Source organism: Pseudophryne corroboree, chromosome 4 (genome assembly GCF_028390025.1).
Source record: "Pseudophryne corroboree isolate aPseCor3 chromosome 4, aPseCor3.hap2, whole genome shotgun sequence".
NCBI lineage: Eukaryota > Metazoa > Chordata > Amphibia > Anura > Myobatrachidae > Pseudophryne > Pseudophryne corroboree.
The window spans coordinates 15,619,260-15,638,322 of record NC_086447.1 but is presented as its reverse complement, the minus strand read 5'-3'; the positions used below and the strand labels follow the sequence as shown (position 1 = coordinate 15,638,322).

General features: G+C 34.1%; 15 non-coding genes across 15 annotated transcripts; all 15 read left to right on the top strand.

Annotated features, from left to right (window-relative positions):
- Positions 1-533: 533 nt before the first annotated feature.
- On the top strand, positions 534-606 carry TRNAA-AGC (transfer RNA alanine (anticodon AGC)). The gene has a single exon. It is a non-coding gene; the product is annotated as a tRNA-Ala (tRNA).
- Positions 607-1,971: 1,365 nt separating this feature from the next.
- On the top strand, positions 1,972-2,044 carry TRNAA-AGC (transfer RNA alanine (anticodon AGC)). Its single transcript has one exon. It is a non-coding gene; the product is annotated as a tRNA-Ala (tRNA).
- Positions 2,045-2,690: 646 nt separating this feature from the next.
- On the top strand, positions 2,691-2,763 carry TRNAA-AGC (transfer RNA alanine (anticodon AGC)). The gene has a single exon. It is a non-coding gene; the product is annotated as a tRNA-Ala (tRNA).
- Positions 2,764-4,129: 1,366 nt separating this feature from the next.
- Positions 4,130-4,202, top strand: TRNAA-AGC (transfer RNA alanine (anticodon AGC)). Its single transcript has one exon. It is a non-coding gene; the product is annotated as a tRNA-Ala (tRNA).
- Positions 4,203-6,287: 2,085 nt separating this feature from the next.
- On the top strand, positions 6,288-6,360 carry TRNAA-AGC (transfer RNA alanine (anticodon AGC)). Its single transcript has one exon. It is a non-coding gene; the product is annotated as a tRNA-Ala (tRNA).
- A 2,086-nt stretch (positions 6,361-8,446) lies between these two features.
- TRNAA-CGC (transfer RNA alanine (anticodon CGC)) lies at positions 8,447-8,519 on the top strand. The gene has a single exon. It is a non-coding gene; the product is annotated as a tRNA-Ala (tRNA).
- A 646-nt stretch (positions 8,520-9,165) lies between these two features.
- TRNAA-AGC (transfer RNA alanine (anticodon AGC)) lies at positions 9,166-9,238 on the top strand. The gene has a single exon. It is a non-coding gene; the product is annotated as a tRNA-Ala (tRNA).
- A 1,006-nt stretch (positions 9,239-10,244) lies between these two features.
- On the top strand, positions 10,245-10,317 carry TRNAA-AGC (transfer RNA alanine (anticodon AGC)). The gene has a single exon. It is a non-coding gene; the product is annotated as a tRNA-Ala (tRNA).
- Positions 10,318-10,965: 648 nt separating this feature from the next.
- TRNAA-AGC (transfer RNA alanine (anticodon AGC)) lies at positions 10,966-11,038 on the top strand. The gene has a single exon. It is a non-coding gene; the product is annotated as a tRNA-Ala (tRNA).
- A 287-nt stretch (positions 11,039-11,325) lies between these two features.
- TRNAA-AGC (transfer RNA alanine (anticodon AGC)) lies at positions 11,326-11,398 on the top strand. Its single transcript has one exon. It is a non-coding gene; the product is annotated as a tRNA-Ala (tRNA).
- A 1,364-nt stretch (positions 11,399-12,762) lies between these two features.
- On the top strand, positions 12,763-12,835 carry TRNAA-AGC (transfer RNA alanine (anticodon AGC)). The gene has a single exon. It is a non-coding gene; the product is annotated as a tRNA-Ala (tRNA).
- Positions 12,836-14,921: 2,086 nt separating this feature from the next.
- TRNAA-AGC (transfer RNA alanine (anticodon AGC)) lies at positions 14,922-14,994 on the top strand. The gene has a single exon. It is a non-coding gene; the product is annotated as a tRNA-Ala (tRNA).
- A 287-nt stretch (positions 14,995-15,281) lies between these two features.
- TRNAA-AGC (transfer RNA alanine (anticodon AGC)) lies at positions 15,282-15,354 on the top strand. Its single transcript has one exon. It is a non-coding gene; the product is annotated as a tRNA-Ala (tRNA).
- A 1,725-nt stretch (positions 15,355-17,079) lies between these two features.
- Positions 17,080-17,152, top strand: TRNAA-AGC (transfer RNA alanine (anticodon AGC)). Its single transcript has one exon. It is a non-coding gene; the product is annotated as a tRNA-Ala (tRNA).
- A 648-nt stretch (positions 17,153-17,800) lies between these two features.
- Positions 17,801-17,873, top strand: TRNAA-AGC (transfer RNA alanine (anticodon AGC)). Its single transcript has one exon. It is a non-coding gene; the product is annotated as a tRNA-Ala (tRNA).
- The last annotated feature ends 1,190 nt before the right edge of the window (positions 17,874-19,063 follow it).

The following is a 19,063-nucleotide window of genomic DNA, read 5'->3' as shown; positions in this document are numbered from 1 at the left end:
TGGAGAATTAGTGTTTAAATATTTATAAAGACATTACAAAACTCAAAAATGGGAGAGAAACTTTATGTTTTCTATGAAAAGAGAATATTTTGAAGGAAAGCTTATAAAAACTTTCAATATATAATGACATGATCTTCCAGTGCCTTTATTATGAAAAGTCACATGTGCTCATGGGGAATTAGCTCAAATGGTAGAGCGCTCACTTAGCATGCGAGAGGTAGCGAGATCGATGCTCGCATTCTCCATATGTTTTTGTTTTGTCATTTTGCAATTCAAGTGCTTTTATTAGGCATTCGTAGTAGTTCCATAAAAAAAATGGCTTGTTTTTTATGATTGCAGACATAGAAACCTCAGCTGGCATGGAGAATTAGTGTTTAAACTATTTTTAAAGACATTACAAAACTCAAAAATGGGAGAGAAACTTTATGTTTTCTTTGAAAAGAGAACATTTTGAAGGAAAGCTTATAAAAACTTTCAATATATAATGATATGATCTTCCAGTGCCTTTATTCTGAAAAGTCGCATGTGCTCATGGGGAATTAGCTCAAATGGTAGAGCGCTCGCTTAGCATGCGAGAGGTAGCGAGATCGATGCTCGCATTCTCCATATGTTTTTGTTTTGTCATTTTGCAATTCAAGTGCTTTTATTAGGCATTCGTAGTAGTTCCATAAAAAATGGGTTGTTTTTTATGATTGCAGACAGAGAAACCTCAGCTGGCATGGAGAATTAGTGTTTAAATATTTATAAAGACATTACAAAACTCAAAAATGGGAGAGAAACTTTATGTTTTCTATGAAAAGAGAATATTTTGAAGGAAAGCTTATAAAAACTTTCAATATATAATGACATGATCTTCCAGTGCCTTTATTCTGAAAAGTCACATGTGCTCATGGGGAATTAGCTCAAAAGGTAGAGCGCTCGCTTAGCATGCGAGAGGTAGCGAGATCGATGCTCGCATTCTCCATATGTTTTTGTTTTGTCATTTTGCAATTCAAGTGCTTTTATTAGGCATTCGTAGTAGTTCCATAAAAAAATGGGTTGTTTTTTATGATTGCAGACATAGAAACCTCAGCTGGCATGGAGAATTAGTGTTTAAACTATTTTTAAAGACATTACAAAACTCAAAAATGGGAGAGAAACTTTATGTTTTGTATGAAAAGAGAATATTTTGAAGGAAAGCTTATAAAAACTTTCAATATATAATGATATGATCTTCCAGTGCCTTTATTGTGAAATGTCATGTGTTCTCATGGGGAATTAGCTCAAGTGGTAGAGCGCTCGCTTAGCATGCGAGAGGTAGCGAGATCGATGCTTGCATTCTCCATATATTTTTGTTTTGTCATTTTGCAATTCAAGTGCTTTTATTAGGCATTCGTAGTAGTTCCATAAAAAAATAGGTTGTTTTTTATGATTGCAGACATAGAAACCTCAGCTGGCATGGAGAATTAGTGTTTAAACTATTTTTAAAGACATTACAAAACTCAAAAATGGGAGAGAAACTTTATGTTTTCTATGAAAAGAGAATATTTTGAAGGAAAGCTTATAAAAACTTTCAATATATAATGATATGATCTTCCAGTGCCTTTATTCTGAAATGTCACATGTGTTCATGGGGAATTAGCTCAAATGGTAGAGCACTCGCTTAGCATGCGAGAGGTAGCGAGATCGATGCTCGCAATCTCCATATATTTTTGTTTTGTCATTTTGCAATTCAAGTGCTTTTATTAGGCATTCGTAGTAGTTCCATAAAAAAATGGGTTGTTTTTTATGATTGCAGACATAGAAACCTCAGCTGGCATGGAGAATTAGTGTTTAAACTATTTTTAAAGACATTACAAAACTCAAAAATGGGAGAGAAACTTTATGTTTTCTATGAAAAGAGAACATTTTGAAGGAAAGCTTATAAAAACTTTCAATATATAATGATATGATCTTCCAGTGCCTTTATTCTGAAAGGTCACTTGTGCTCATGGGGAATTAGCTCAAATGGTAGAGCGCTCGCTTAGCATGCGAGAGGTAGCGAGATCGATGCTCGCATTCTCCATATGTTTTTGTTTTGTCATTTTGCAATTCAAGTGCTTTTATTAGGCATTCGTAGTAGTTCCATAAAAAAATGGGTTGTTTTTTATGATTGCAGACATAGAAACCTCAGCTGGCATGGAGAATTCGTGTTTAAACTATTTTTAAAGACATTACAAAACTCAAAAATGGGAGAGAAACTTTATGTTTTCTATGAAAAGAGAATATTTTAAAGGAAAGCTTATAAAAACTTTCAATATATAATGATATGATCTTCCAGTGCCTTTATTCTGAAAAGTCACATGTGCTCATGGGGAATTAACTCAAATAGTAGAGCGCTCGCTTAGCATGCGAGAGGTAGCGAGATCGATGCTCGCATTCTCCATATGTTTTTGTTTTGTCATTTTGCAATTCAAGTGCTTTTATTAGGCATTCGTAGTAGTTCCATAAATAAATGGGTTGTTTTTTATGATTGCAGACACAGAAACCTCAGCTGGCATGGAGAATTAGTGTTTAAATATTTATAAAGACATTACAAAACTCAAAAATGGGAGAGAAACTTTATGTTTTCTATGAAAAGAGAATATTTTGAAGGAAAGCTTATAAAAACTTTCAATATATAATGACATGATCTTCCAGTGCCTTTATTCTGAAAAGTCACATGTGCTCATGGGGAATTAGCTCAAATGGTAGAGCGCTCGCTTAGCATGCGAGAGGTAGCGAGATCGATGCTCGCATTCTCCATATGTTTTTGTTTTGTCATTTTGCAATTCAAGTGCTTTTATTAGGCATTCGTAGTAGTTCCATAAAAAAAATGGGTTGTTTTTTATGATTGCAGACATAGAAACCTCAGCTGGCATGGAGAATTAGTGTTTAAACTATTTTTAAAGATATTACAAAACTCAAAAATGGGAGAGAAACTTTATGTTTTCTATGAAAAGAGAATATTTTAAAGGAAAGCTTATAAAAACTTTCAATATATAATGATATGATCTTCCAGTGCCTTTATTCTGAAAAGTCACATGTGCTCATGGGGAATTAGCTCAAATAGTAGAGTGCTCGCTTAGCATGCGAGAGGTAGCGAGATCGATGCTCGCATTCTCCATATGTTTTTGTTTTGTCATTTTGCAATTCAAGTGCTTTTATTAGGCATTCGTAGTAGTTCCATAAAAAAATGGGTTGTTTTTTATGATTGCAGACACAGAAACCTCAGCTGGCATGGAGAATTAGTGTTTAAATATTTATAAAGACATTACAAAACTCAAAAATGGGAGAGAAACTTTATGTTTTCTTTTAAAAGAGAACATTTTGAAGGAAAGCTTATAAAAACTTTCAATATATAATGATATGATCTTCCAGTGCCTTTATTCTGAAAAGTCACATGTGCTCATGGGGAATTAGCTCAAATGGTAGCGCGCTCGCTTAGCATGCGAGAGGTAGCGAGATCGATGCTCGCATTCTCCATATGTTTTTGTTTTGTCATTTTGCAATTCAAGTGCTTTTATTAGGCATTCGAAGTAGTTCCATAAAAAAATGGGTTGTTTTTTATGATTGCAGACACAGAAACCTCAGCTGGCATGGAGAATTAGTGTTTAAATATTTATAAAGACATTACAAAACTCAAAAATGGGAGAGAAACTTTATGTTTTCTATGAAAAGAGAATATTTTGAAGGAAAGCTTATAAAAACTTTCAATATATAATGACATGATCTTCCAGTGCCTTTATTATGAAAAGTCACATGTGCTCATGGGGAATTAGCTCAAATGGTAGAGCGCTCACTTAGCATGCGAGAGGTAGCGAGATCGATGCTCGCATTCTCCATATGTTTTTGTTTTGTCATTTTGCAATTCAAGTGCTTTTATTAGGCATTCGTAGTAGTTCCATAAAAAAATGGCTTGTTTTTTATGATTGCAGACATAGAAACCTCAGCTGGCATGGAGAATTAGTGTTTAAACTATTTTTAAAGACATTACAAAACTCAAAAATGGGAGAGAAACTTTATGTTTTCTTTGAAAAGAGAACATTTTGAAGGAAAGCTTATAAAAACTTTCAATATATAATGATATGATCTTCCAGTCCCTTTATTCTGAAAAGTTGCATGTGCTCATGGGGAATTAGCTCAAATGGTAGAGCGCTCGCTTAGCATGCGAGAGGTAGCGAGATCGATGCTCGCATTCTCCATATGTTTTTGTTTTGTCATTTTGCAATTCAAGTGCTTTTATTAGGCATTCGTAGTAGTTCCATAAAAAAATGGGTTGTTTTTTATGATTGCAGACAGAGAAACCTCAGCTGGCATGGAGAATTAGTGTTTAAACTATTTTTAAAGACATTACAAAACTCAAAAATGGGAGAGAAACTTTATGTTTTCTATGAAAAGAGAATATTTTGAAGGAAAGCTTATAAAAACTTTCAATATATAATGATATGATCTTCCAGTGCCTTTATTGTGAAATGTCACGTGTGCTCATGGGGAATTAGCTCAAATGGTAGAGCGCTCGCTTAGCATGCGAGAGGTAGCGAGATCGATGCTTGCATTCTCCATATATTTTTGTTTTGTCATTTTGCAATTCAAGTGCTTTTATTAGGCATTCGTAGTAGTTCCATAGAAAAATGGGTTGATTTTTATGATTGCAGACATAGAAACCTCAGCTTGCATGGAGAATTAGTGTTTAAATATTTGTAAAGACATTACAAAACTCAAAAATGGGAGAGAAACTTTATGTTTTCTATAAAAAGAGAATATTTTGAAGGAAAGCTTATAAAAACTTTCAATATATAATGACATGATCTTCCAGTGCCTTTATTCTGAAAAGTCACATGTGCTCATGGGGAATTAGCTCAAATGGTAGAGCGCTCGCTTAGCGTACGAGAGGTAGCGAGATTGATGCTCGCATTCTCCATATGTTTTTGTTTTGTCATTTTGCAATTCAAGTGCGTTTATTAGGCATTCGTAGTAGTTCCATAAAAAAATGGGTTGTTTTTTATGATTGCAGACATAGAAACCTCGGCTGGCATGGAGAATTAGTGTTTAAACTATTTTTAAAGACATTACAAAACTCAAAAATGGGAGAGAAACTTTATGTTTTCTATGAAAAGAGAATATTTTGAAGGAAAGCTTATAAAAACTTTCAATATATAATGACATGATCTTCCAGTGCCTTTATTCTGAAAAGTCACATGTGCTCATGGGGAATTAGCTCACATGGTAGAGCGCTCGCTTAGCATGCGAGAGGTAGCGAGATCAATGCTCGCATTCTCCATATGTTTTTGTTTTGTCATTTTGCAATTCAAGTGCTTTTATTAGGCATTCGTAGTAGTTCCATAAAAAAAATGGGTTGTTTTTTATGATTGCAGACATAGAAACCTCAGCTGGCATGGAGAATTAGTGTTTAAACTATTTTTAAAGACATTACAAAACTCAAAAATGGGAGAGAAACTTTATGTTTTCTATGAAAAGAGAATATTTTAAAGGAAAGCTTATAAAAACTTTCAATATATAATGATATGATCTTCTAGTGCCTTTATTCTGAAAAGTCACATGTGCTCATGGGGAATTAGCTCAAATGGAAGAGCGCTCGCTTAGCATGCGAGAGGTAGCGAGATCGATGCTCGCATTCTCCATATGTTTTTGTTTTGTCATTTTGCAATTCAAGTGCTTTTATTAGGCATTCGTAGTAGTTCCATAAAAAAATAGGTTGTTTTTTATGATTGCAGACATAGAAACCGCAGCTGGCATGGAGAATTAGTGTTTAAACTATTTTTAAAGACATTACAAAACTCAAAAATGGGAGAGAAACTTTATGTTTTCTTTGAAAAGAGAACATTTTGAAGGAAAGCTTATAAAAACGTTCAATATATAATGATATGATCTTCCAGTGCCTTTATTCTGAAAAGTCACATGTGCTCATGGGGAATTAGCTCAAATGGTAGCGCGCTCGCTTAGCATGCGAGAGGTAGCGAGATCGATGCTCGCATTCTCCATATGTTTTTGTTTTGTCATTTTGCAATTCAAGTGCTTTTATTAGGCATTCGTAGTAGTTCCATAAAAAATGGGTTGTTTTTTATGATTGCAGACAGAGAAACCTCAGCTGGCATGGAGAATTAGTGTTTAAATATTTATAAAGACATTACAAAACTCAAAAATGGGAGAGAAACTTTATGTTTTCTATGAAAAGAGAATATTTTGAAGGAAAGCTTATAAAAACTTTCAATATATAATGACATGATCTTCCAGTGCCTTTATTCTGAAAAATCACATGTGCTCATGGGGAATTAGCTCAAATGGTAGAGCGCTCGCTTAGCATGCGAGAGGTAGCGAGATCGATGCTCGCATTCTCCATATATTGTTGTTTTGTCATTTTACAATTCAAGTGCTTTTATTAGGCATTCGTATTAGTTCCATAAAAAAATGGGTTGTTTTTTATGATTGCAGACATAGAAACCTCAGCTGGCATGGAGAATTAGTGTTTAAACTATTTTTAAAGACATTACAAAACTCAAAAATGGGAGAGAAACTTTATGTTTTCTATTAAAAGAGAACATTTTGAAGGAAAGCTTATAAAAACTTTCAATATATAATGATATGATCTTCCAGTGCCTTTATTCTGAAAGGTCCATCGTGCTCATGGGGAATTAGCTCAAATGGTAGAGCGCTCGCTTAGCATGCGAGAGGTAACGAGATCGATGCTCGCATTCTCCATATGTTTTTGTTTTGTCATTTTGCAATTCAAGTGCTTTTATTAGGCATTCGTAGTAGTTCCATAAAAAAATGGGTTGTTTTTTATGATTGCAGACATAGAAACCTCAGCTGGCATGGAGAATTAGTGTTTAAACTATTTTTAAAGACATTACAAAACTCAAAAATGGGAGAGAAACTTTATGTTTTCTATGAAAAGAGAATATTTTAAAGGAAAGCTTATAAAAACTTTCAATATATAATGATATGATCTTCCAGTGCCTTTATTCTGAAAAGTCACATGTGCTCATGGGGAATTAGCTCAAATAGTAGAGCGCTCGCTTAGCATGCGAGAGGTAGCGAGATCGATGCTCGCATTCTCCATATGTTTTTGTTTTGTCATTTTGCAATTCAAGTGCTTTTATTAGGCATTCGTAGTAGTTCCATAAATAAATGGGTTGTTTTTTATGATTGCAGACACAGAAACCTAAGCTGGCATGGAGAATTAGTGTTTAAATATTTATAAAGACATTACAAAACTCAAAAATGGGAGAGAAACTTTATGTTTTCTATGAAAAGAGAATATTTTGAAGGAAAGCTTATAAAAACTTTCAATATATAATGACATGATCTTCCAGTGCCTTTATTCTGAAAAGTCACATGTGCTCATGGGGAATTAGCTCAAATGGTAGAGCGCTCGCTTAGCATGCGAGAGGTAGCGAGATCAATGCTCGCATTCTCCATATGTTTTTGTTTTGTCATTTTGCAATTCAAGTGCTTTTATTAGGCATTCGTAGTAGTTCCATAAAAAAAATGGGTTGTTTTTTATGATTGCAGACATAGAAACCTCAGCTGGCATGGAGAATTAGTGTTTAAACTATTTTTAAAGACATTACAAAACTCAAAAATGGGAGAGAAACTTTATGTTTTCTATGAAAAGAGAATATTTTAAAGGAAAGCTTATAAAAACTTTCAATATATAATGATATGATCTTCTAGTGCCTTTATTCTGAAAAGTCACATGTGCTCATGGGGAATTAGCTCAAATGGAAGAGCGCTCGCTTAGCATGCGAGAGGTAGCGAGATCGATGCTCGCATTCTCCATATGTTTTTGTTTTGTCATTTTGCAATTCAAGTGCTTTTATTAGGCATTCGTAGTAGTTCCATAAAAAAATAGGTTGTTTTTTATGATTGCAGACATAGAAACCTCAGCTGGCATGGAGAATTAGTGTTTAAACTATTTTTAAAGACATTACAAAACTCAAAAATGGGAGAGAAACTTTATGTTTTCTATGAAAAGAGAATATTTTAAAGGAAAGCTTATAAAAACTTTCAATATATAATGATATGATCTTCTAGTGCCTTTATTCTGAAAAGTCACATGTGCTCATGGGGAATTAGCTCAAATGGAAGAGCGCTCGCTTAGCATGCGAGAGGTAGCGAGATCGATGCTCGCATTCTCCATATGTTTTTGTTTTGTCATTTTGCAATTCAAGTGCTTTTATTAGGCATTCGTAGTAGTTCCATAAAAAATAGGTTGTTTTTTATGATTGCAGACACAGAAACCTCAGCTGGCATGGAGAATTAGTGTTTAAACTATTTTTAAAGACATTACAAAACTCAAAAATGGGAGAGAAACTTTATGTTTTCTATGAAAAGAGAATATTTTGAAGGAAAGCTTATAAAAACTTTCAATATATAATGACATGATCTTCCAGTGCCTTTATTCTGAAAAATCACATGTGCTCATGGGGAATTAGCTCAAATGGTAGAGCGCTCGCTTCGCATGCGAGAGGTAGCGAGATCGATGCTCGCATTCTCCATATATTTTTGTTTTGTCATTTTACAATTCAAGTGCTTTTATTAGGCATTCGTATTAGTTCCATAAAAAAATGGGTTGTTTTTTATGATTGCAGACATAGAAACCTCAGCTGGCATGGAGAATTAGTGTTTAAACTATTTTTAAAGACATTACAAAACTCAAAAATGGGAGAGAAACTTTATGTTTTCTTTGAAAAGAGAACATTTTGAAGGAAAGCTTATAAAAACTTTCAATATATAATGATATGATCTTCCAGTGCCTTTATTCTGAAAAGTCACATGTGCTCATGGGGAATTAGCTCAAATGGTAGCGCGCTCGCTTAGCATGCGAGAGGTAGCGAGATCGATGCTCGCATTCTCCATATGTTTTTGTTTTGTCATTTTGCAATTCAAGTGCTTTTATTAGGCATTCGTAGTAGTTCCATAAAAAAATGGGTTGTTTTTTATGATTGCAGACACAGAAACCTCAGCTGGCATGGAGAATTAGTGTTTAAATATTTATAAAGACATTACAAAACTCAAAAATGGGAGAGAAACTTTATGTTTTCTATGAAAAGAGAATATTTTGAAGGAAAGCTTATAAAAACTTTCAATATATAATGACATGATCTTCCAGTGCCTTTATTCTGAAAAGTCACATGTGCTCATGGGGAATTAGCTCAAATGGTAGAGCGCTCGCTTAGCATGCGAGAGGTAGCGAGATCGATGCTCGCATTCTCCATATATTTTTGTTTTGTCATTTTACAATTCAAGTGCTTTTATTAGGCATTCGTATTAGTTCCATAAAAAAATGGGTTGTTTTTTATGATTGCAGACATAGAAACCTCAGCTGGCATGGAGAATTAGTGTTTAAACTATTTTTAAAGACATTACAAAACTCAAAAATGGGAGAGAAACTTTATGTTTTCTATGAAAAGAGAACATTTTGAAGGAAAGCTTATAAAAACTTTCAATATATAATGATATGATCTTCCAGTGCCTTTATTCTGAAAAGTCCCTTGTGCTCATGGGGAATTAGCTCAAATGGTAGAGCGCTCGCTTAGCATGGGAGAGGTAGCGAGATCGATGCTCGCGTTCTCCATATGTTTTTGTTTTGTCATTTTGCAATTCAAGTGCTTTTATTAGGCATTCGTAGTAGTTCCATAAAAAAATGGGTTGTTTTTTATGATTGCAGACATAGAAACCTCAGCTGGCATGGAGAATTAGTGTTTAAACTATTTTTAAAGACATTACAAAACTCAAAAATGGGAGAGAAACTTTATGTTTTCTATGAAAAGAGAATATTTTAAAGGAAAGCTTATAAAAACTTTCAATATATAATGATATGATCTTCCAGTGCCTTTATTCTGAAAAGTCACATGTGCTCATGGGGAATTAGCTCAAATAGTAGAGCGCTCGCTTAGCATGCGAGAGGTAGCGAGATCGATGCTCGCATTCTCCATATGTTTTTGTTTTGTCATTTTGCAATTCAAGTGCTTTTATTAGGCATTCGTAGTAGTTCCATAAATAAATGGGTTGTTTTTTATGATTGCAGACACAGAAACCTCAGCTGGCATGGAGAATTAGTGTTTAAATATTTATAAAGACATTACAAAACTCAAAAATGGGAGAGAAACTTTATGTTTTCTATGAAAAGAGAATATTTTGAAGGAAAGCTTATAAAAACTTTCAATATATAATGACATGATCTTCCAGTGCCTTTATTCTGAAAAGTCACATGTGCTCATGGGGAATTAGCTCAAATGGTAGAGCGCTCGCTTAGCATGCGAGAGGTAGCGAGATCGATGCTCGCATTCTCCATATGTTTTTGTTTTGTCATTTTGCAATTCAAGTGCTTTTATTAGGCATTCGTAGTAGTTCCATAAAAAAAATGGGTTGTTTTTTATGATTGCAGACATAGAAACCTCAGCTGGCATGGAGAATTAGTGTTTAAACTATTTTTAAAGACATTACAAAACTCAAAAATGGGAGAGAAACTTTATGTTTTCTATGAAAAGAGAATATTTTAAAGGAAAGCTTATAAAAACTTTCAATATATAATGATATGATCTTCTAGTGCCTTTATTCTGAAAAGTCACATGTTCTCATGGGGAATTAGCTCAAATGGAAGAGCGCTCGCTTAGCATGCGAGAGGTAGCGAGATCGATGCTCGCATTCTCCATATGTTTTTGTTTTGTCATTTTGCAATTCAAGTGCTTTTATTAGGCATTCGTAGTAGTTCCATAAAAAAATAGGTTGTTTTTTATGATTGCAGACATAGAAACCTCAGCTGGCATGGAGAATTAGTGTTTAAACTATTTTTAAAGACATTACAAAACTCAAAAATGGGAGAGAAACTTTATGTTTTCTATGAAAAGAGAATATTTTGAAGGAAAGCTTATAAAAACTTTCAATATATAATGATATGATCTTCCAGTGCCTTTATTCTGAAATGTCACATGTGTTCATGGGGAATTAGCTCAAATGGTAGAGCGCTCGCTTAGCATGCGAGAGGTAGCGAGATCGATGCTCGCATTCTCCATATATTTTTGTTTTGTCATTTTGCAATTCAAGTGCTTTTATTAGGCATTCGTAGTAGTTCCATAAAAAAATGGGTTGTTTTTTATGATTGCAGACATAGAAACCTCAGCTGGCATGGAGAATTAGTGTTTAAACTATTTTTAAAGACATTACAAAACTCAAAAATGGGAGAGAAACTTTATGTTTTCTTTGAAAAGAGAACATTTTGAAGGAAAGCTTATAAAAACTTTCAATATATAATGATATGACCTTCCAGTGCCTTTATTCTGATAGGTCACATGTGCTCATGGGGAATTAGCTCAAATGGTAGAGCGCTCGCTTAGCATGCGAGAGGTAGCGAGATCGATGCTCGCATTCTCCATATGTTTTTGTTTTGTCATTTTGCAATTCAAGTGCTTTTATTAGGCATTCGTAGTAGTTCCATAAAAAAATGGGTTGTTTTTTATGATTGCAGACACAGAAACCTCAGCTGGCATGGAGAATTAGTGTTTAAATATTTATAAAGACATTACAAAACTCAAAAATGGGAGAGAAACTTTATGTTTTCTTTGAAAAGAGAACATTTTGAAGGAAAGCTTATAAAAACTTTCAATATATAATGATATGATCTTCCAGTGCCTTTATTCTGAAAAGTCACATGTGCTCATGGGGAATAAGCTCAAATAGTAGAGCGCTCGCTTAGCATGCGAGAGGTAGCGAGATCGATGCTCGCATTCTCCATATGTTTTTGTTTTGTCATTTTGCAATTCAAGTGCTTTTATTAGGCATTCGTAGTAGTTCCATAAAAAAATGGGTTGTTTTTTATGATTGCAGACACAGAAACCTCAGCTGGCATGGAGAATTAGTGTTTAAATATTTATAAAGACATTACAAAACTCAAAAATGGGAGAGAAACTTTATGTTTTCTATGAAAAGAGAATATTTTGAAGGAAAGCTTATAAAAACTTTCAATATATAATGACATGATCTTCCAGTGCCTTTATTCTGAAAAGTCACTTGTGCCCATGGGGAATTAGCTCAAATGGTAGAGCGCTCGCTTAGCATGCGAGTGGTAGCGAGATCGATGCTCGCATTCTTCATATGTTTTTGTTTTGTCATTTTGCAATTCAAGTGCTTTTATTAGGCATTCGTAGTAGTTCCATAAAAAAAATGGGTTGTTTTTTATGATTGCAGACATAGAAACCGCAGCTGGCATGGAGAATTAGTGTTTAAACTATTTTTAAAGACATTACAAAACTCAAAAATGGGAGAGAAACTTTATGTTTTCTTTGAAAAGAGAACATTTTGAAGGAAAGCTTATAAAAACTTTCAATATATAATGATATGATCTTCCAGTGCCTTTATTCTGAAAAGTCACATGTGCTCATGGGGAATTAGCTCAAATGGTAGCGCGCTCGCTTAGCATGCGAGAGGTAGCGAGATCGATGCTCGCATTCTCCATATGTTTTTGTTTTGTCATTTTGCAATTCAAGTGCTTTTATTAGGCATTCGTAGTAGTTCCATAAAAAATGGGTTGTTTTTTATGATTGCAGACACAGAAACCTCAGCTGGCATGGAGAATTAGTGTTTAAATATTTATAAAGACATTACAAAACTCAAAAATGGGAGAGAAACTTTATGTTTTCTATGAAAAGAGAATATTTTGAAGGAAAGCTTATAAAAACTTTCAATATATAATGACATGATCTTCCAGTGCCTTTATTCTGAAAAATCACATGTGCTCATGGGGAATTAGCTCAAATGGTAGAGCGCTCGCTTAGCATGCGAGAGGTAGCGAGATCGATGCTCGCATTCTCCATATATTGTTGTTTTGTCATTTTACAATTCAAGTGCTTTTATTAGGCATTCGTATTAGTTCCATAAAAAAATGGGTTGTTTTTTATGATTGCAGACATAGAAACCTCAGCTGGCATGGAGAATTAGTGTTTAAACTATTTTTAAAGACATTACAAAACTCAAAAATGGGAGAGAAACTTTATGTTTTCTATTAAAAGAGAACATTTTGAAGGAAAGCTTATAAAAACTTTCAATATATAATGATATGATCTTCCAGTGCCTTTATTCTGAAAGGTCCATCGTGCTCATGGGGAATTAGCTCAAATGGTAGAGCGCTCGCTTAGCATGCGAGAGGTAACGAGATCGATGCTCGCATTCTCCATATGTTTTTGTTTTGTCATTTTGCAATTCAAGTGCTTTTATTAGGCATTCGTAGTAGTTCCATAAAAAAATGGGTTGTTTTTTATGATTGCAGACATAGAAACCTCAGCTGGCATGGAGAATTAGTGTTTAAACTATTTTTAAAGACATTACAAAACTCAAAAATGGGAGAGAAACTTTATGTTTTCTATGAAAAGAGAATATTTTAAAGGAAAGCTTATAAAAACTTTCAATATATAATGATATGATCTTCCAGTGCCTTTATTCTGAAAAGTCACATGTGCTCATGGGGAATTAGCTCAAATAGTAGAGCGCTCGCTTAGCATGCGAGAGGTAGCGAGATCGATGCTCGCATTCTCCATATGTTTTTGTTTTGTCATTTTGCAATTCAAGTGCTTTTATTAGGCATTCGTAGTAGTTCCATAAATAAATGGGTTGTTTTTTATGATTGCAGACACAGAAACCTAAGCTGGCATGGAGAATTAGTGTTTAAATATTTATAAAGACATTACAAAACTCAAAAATGGGAGAGAAACTTTATGTTTTCTATGAAAAGAGAATATTTTGAAGGAAAGCTTATAAAAACTTTCAATATATAATGACATGATCTTCCAGTGCCTTTATTCTGAAAAGTCACATGTGCTCATGGGGAATTAGCTCAAATGGTAGAGCGCTCGCTTAGCATGCGAGAGGTAGCGAGATCAATGCTCGCATTCTCCATATGTTTTTGTTTTGTCATTTTGCAATTCAAGTGCTTTTATTAGGCATTCGTAGTAGTTCCATAAAAAAAATGGGTTGTTTTTTATGATTGCAGACATAGAAACCTCAGCTGGCATGGAGAATTAGTGTTTAAACTATTTTTAAAGACATTACAAAACTCAAAAATGGGAGAGAAACTTTATGTTTTCTATGAAAAGAGAATATTTTAAAGGAAAGCTTATAAAAACTTTCAATATATAATGATATGATCTTCTAGTGCCTTTATTCTGAAAAGTCACATGTGCTCATGGGGAATTAGCTCAAATGGAAGAGCGCTCGCTTAGCATGCGAGAGGTAGCGAGATCGATGCTCGCATTCTCCATATGTTTTTGTTTTGTCATTTTGCAATTCAAGTGCTTTTATTAGGCATTCGTAGTAGTTCCATAAAAAAATAGGTTGTTTTTTATGATTGCAGACATAGAAACCTCAGCTGGCATGGAGAATTAGTGTTTAAACTATTTTTAAAGACATTACAAAACTCAAAAATGGGAGAGAAACTTTATGTTTTCTATGAAAAGAGAATATTTTAAAGGAAAGCTTATAAAAACTTTCAATATATAATGATATGATCTTCTAGTGCCTTTATTCTGAAAAGTCACATGTGCTCATGGGGAATTAGCTCAAATGGAAGAGCGCTCGCTTAGCATGCGAGAGGTAGCGAGATCGATGCTCGCATTCTCCATATGTTTTTGTTTTGTCATTTTGCAATTCAAGTGCTTTTATTAGGCATTCGTAGTAGTTCCATAAAAAATAGGTTGTTTTTTATGATTGCAGACACAGAAACCTCAGCTGGCATGGAGAATTAGTGTTTAAACTATTTTTAAAGACATTACAAAACTCAAAAATGGGAGAGAAACTTTATGTTTTCTATGAAAAGAGAATATTTTGAAGGAAAGCTTATAAAAACTTTCAATATATAATGACATGATCTTCCAGTGCCTTTATTCTGAAAAATCACATGTGCTCATGGGGAATTAGCTCAAATGGTAGAGCGCTCGCTTAGCATGCGAGAGGTAGCGAGATCGATGCTCGCATTCTCCATATATTGTTGTTTTGTCATTTTACAATTCAAGTGCTTTTATTAGGCATTCGTATTAGTTCCATAAAAAAATGGGTTGTTTTTTATGATTGCAGACATAGAAACCTCAGCTGGCATGGAGAATTAGTGTTTAAACTATTTTTAAAGACATTACAAAACTCAAAAATGGGAGAGAAACTTTATGTTTTCTATTAAAAGAGAACATTTTGAAGGAAAGCTTATAAAAACTTTCAATATATAATGATATGATCTTCCAGTGCCTTTATTCTGAAAGGTCCATTGTGCTCATGGGGAATTAGCTCAAATGGTAGAGCGCTCGCTTAGCATGCGAGAGGTAGCGAGATCGATGCTCGCATTCTCCATATGTTTTTGTTTTGTCATTTTGCAATTCAAGTGCTTTTATTAGGCATTCGTAGTAGTTCCATAAAAAAATGGGTTGTTTTTTATGATTGCAGACATAGAAACCTCAGCTGGCATGGAGAATTAGTGTTTAAACTATTTTTAAAGACATTACAAAACTCAAAAATGGGAGAGAAACTTTATGTTTTCTATGAAAAGAGAATATTTTAAAGGAAAGCTTATAAAAACTTTCAATATATAATGATATGATCTTCCAGTGCCTTTATTCTGAAAAGTCACATGTGCTCATGGGGAATTAGCTCAAATAGTAGAGCGCTCGCTTAGCATGCGAGAGGTAGCGAGATCGATGCTCGCATTCTCCATATGTTTTTGTTTTGTCATTTTGCAATTCAAGTGCTTTTATTAGGCATTCGTAGTAGTTCCATAAATAAATGGGTTGTTTTTTATGATTGCAGACACAGAAACCTAAGCTGGCATGGAGAATTAGTGTTTAAATATTTATAAAGACATTACAAAACTCAAAAATGGGAGAGAAACTTTATGTTTTCTATGAAAAGAGAATATTTTGAAGGAAAGCTTATAAAAACTTTCAATATATAATGACATGATCTTCCAGTGCCTTTATTCTGAAAAGTCACATGTGCTCATGGGGAATTAGCTCAAATAGTAGAGCGCTCGCTTAGCATGCGAGAGGTAGCGAGATCGATGCTCGCATTCTCCATATGTTTTTGTTTTGTCATTTTGCAATTCAAGTGCTTTTATTAGGCATTCGTAGTAGTTCCATTAAAAAATGGGTTGTTTTTTATGATTGCAGACATAGAAACCTCAGCTGGCATGGAGAATTAGTGTTTAAACTATTTTTAAAGACATTACAAAACTCAAAAATGGGAGAGAAACTTTATGTTTTCTATGAAAAGAGAATATTTTAAAGGAAAGCTTATAAAAACTTTCAATATATAATGATATGATCTTCTAGTGCCTTTATTCTGAAAAGTCACATGTGCTCATGGGGAATTAGCTCAAATGGAAGAGCGCTCGCTTAGCATGCGAGAGGTAGCGAGATCGATGCTCGCATTCTCCATATGTTTTTGTTTTGTCATTTTGCAATTCAAGTGCTTTTATTAGGCATTCGTAGTAGTTCCATAAAAAAATAGGTTGTTTTTTATGATTGCAGACATAGAAACCTCAGCTGGCATGGAGAATTAGTGTTTAAACTATTTTTAAAGACATTACAAAACTCAAAAATGGGAGAGAAACTTTATGTTTTCTATGAAAAGAGAATATTTTAAAGGAAAGCTTATAAAAACTTTCAATATATAATGATATGATCTTCTAGTGCCTTTATTCTGAAAAGTCACCTGTGCTCATGGGGAATTAGCTCAAATGGAAGAGCGCTCGCTTAGCATGCGAGAGGTAGCGAGATCGATGCTCGCATTCTCCATATGTTTTTGTTTTGTCATTTTGCAATTCAAGTGCTTTTATTAGGCATTCGTAGTAGTTCCATAAAAAATAGGTTGTTTTTTATGATTGCAGACACAGAAACCTCAGCTGGCATGGAGAATTAGTGTTTAAACTATTTTTAAAGACATTACAAAACTCAAAAATGGGAGAGAAACTTTATGTTTTCTATGAAAAGAGAATATTTTGAAGGAAAGCTTATAAAAACTTTCAATATATAATGATATGATCTTCCAGTGCCTTTATTCTGAAATGTCACATGTGCTCATGGGGAATTAGCTCAAATGGTAGAGCGCTCGCTTAGCATGCGAGAGGTAGCGAGATCGATGCTCGCATTCTCCATATATTTTTGTTTTGTCATTTTGCAATTCAAGTGCTTTTATTAGGCATTCGTAGTAGTTCCATAAAAAAATGGGTTGTTTTTTATGATTGCAGACATAGAAACCTCAGCTGGCATGGAGAATTAGTGTTTAAACTATTTTTAAAGACATTACAAAACTCAAAAATGGGAGAGAAACTTTATGTTTTCTTTGAAAAGAGAACATTTTGAAGGAAAGCTTATAAAAACTTTCAATATATAATGATATGATCTTCCAGTGCCTTTATTCTGAAAAGTCACATGTGCTCATGGGGAATTAGCTCAAATGGTAGAGCGCTCGCTTAGCATGCGAGAGGTAGCGAGATCGATGCTAGCATTCTCCATATGTTTTTGTTTTGTCATTTTGCAATTCAAGTGCTTTTATTAGGCATTCGTAGTAGTTCCATAAAAACAATGGGTTGTTTTTTATGATTGCAGACATAGAAACCTCAGCTGGCATGGAGAATTAGTGTTTAAACTATTTTTAAAGACATTACAAAACTCAAAAATGGGAGAGAAACTTTATGTTTTCTTTGAAAAGAGAACATTTTGAAGGAAAGCTTATAAAAACTTTCAATATATAATGATATGATCTTCCAGTGCCTTTATTCTGATAGGTCACATGTGCTCATGGGGAATTAGCTCAAATGGTAGAGCGCTCGCTTAGCATGCGAGAGGTAGCGAGATCGATGCTCGCATTCTCCATATGTTTTTGTTTTGTCATTTTGCAATTCAAGTGCTTTTATTAGGCATTCGTAGTAGTTCCATAGAAAAATGGGTTGTTTTTTATGATTGCAGACATAGAAACCTCAGCTGGCATGGAGAATTAGTGTTTAAACTATTTTTAAAGACATTACAAAACTCAAAAATGGGAGAGAAACTTTATGTTTTCTATGAAAAGAGAATATTTTAAAGGAAAGCTTATAAAAACTTTCAATATATAATGATATGATCTTCCAGTGCCTTTATTCTGAAAAGTCACATGTGCTCATGGGGAATAAGCTCAAATAGTAGAGCGCTCGCTTAGCATGCGAGAGGTAGCGAGATCGATGCTCGCATTCTCCATATGTTTTTGTTTTGTCATTTTGCAATTCAAGTGCTTTTATTAGGCATTCGTAGTAGTTCCATAAAAAAATGGGTTGTTTTTTATGATTGCAGACACAGAAACCTCAGCTGGCATGGAGAATTAGTGTTTAAATATTTATAAAGACATTACAAAACTCAAAAATGGGAGAGAAACTTTATGTTTTCTATGAAAAGAGAATATTTTGAAGGAAAGCTTATAAAAACTTTCAATAAATAATGACATGATCTTCCAGTGCCTTTATTCTGAAAAGTCACTTGTGCCCATGGGGAATTAGCTCAAATGGTAGAGCGCTCGCTTAGCATGCGAGTGGTAGCGAGATCGATGCTCGCATTCTCCATATGTTTTTGTTTTGTCATTTTGCAATTCAAGTGCTTTTATTAGGCATTCGTAGTAGTTCCATAAAAAAAATGGGTTGTTTTTTATGATTGCAGACATAGAAACCGCAGCTGGCATGGAGAATTAGTGTTTAAACTATTTTTAAAGACATTACAAAACTCAAAAATGGGAGAGAAACTTTATGTTTTCTTTGAAAAGAGAACATTTTGAAGGAAAGCTTATAAAAACTTTCAATATATAATGATATGATCTTCCAGTGCCTTTATTCTGAAAAGTCACATGTGCTCATGGGGAATTAGCTCAAATGGTAGCGCGCTCGCTTAGCATGCGAGAGGTAGCGAGATCGATGCTCGCATTCTCCATATGTTTTTGTTTTGTCATTTTGCAATTCAAGTGCTTTTATTAGGCATTCGTAGTAGTTCCATAAAAAAATGGGTTGTTTTTTATGATTGCAGACACAGAAACCTCAGCT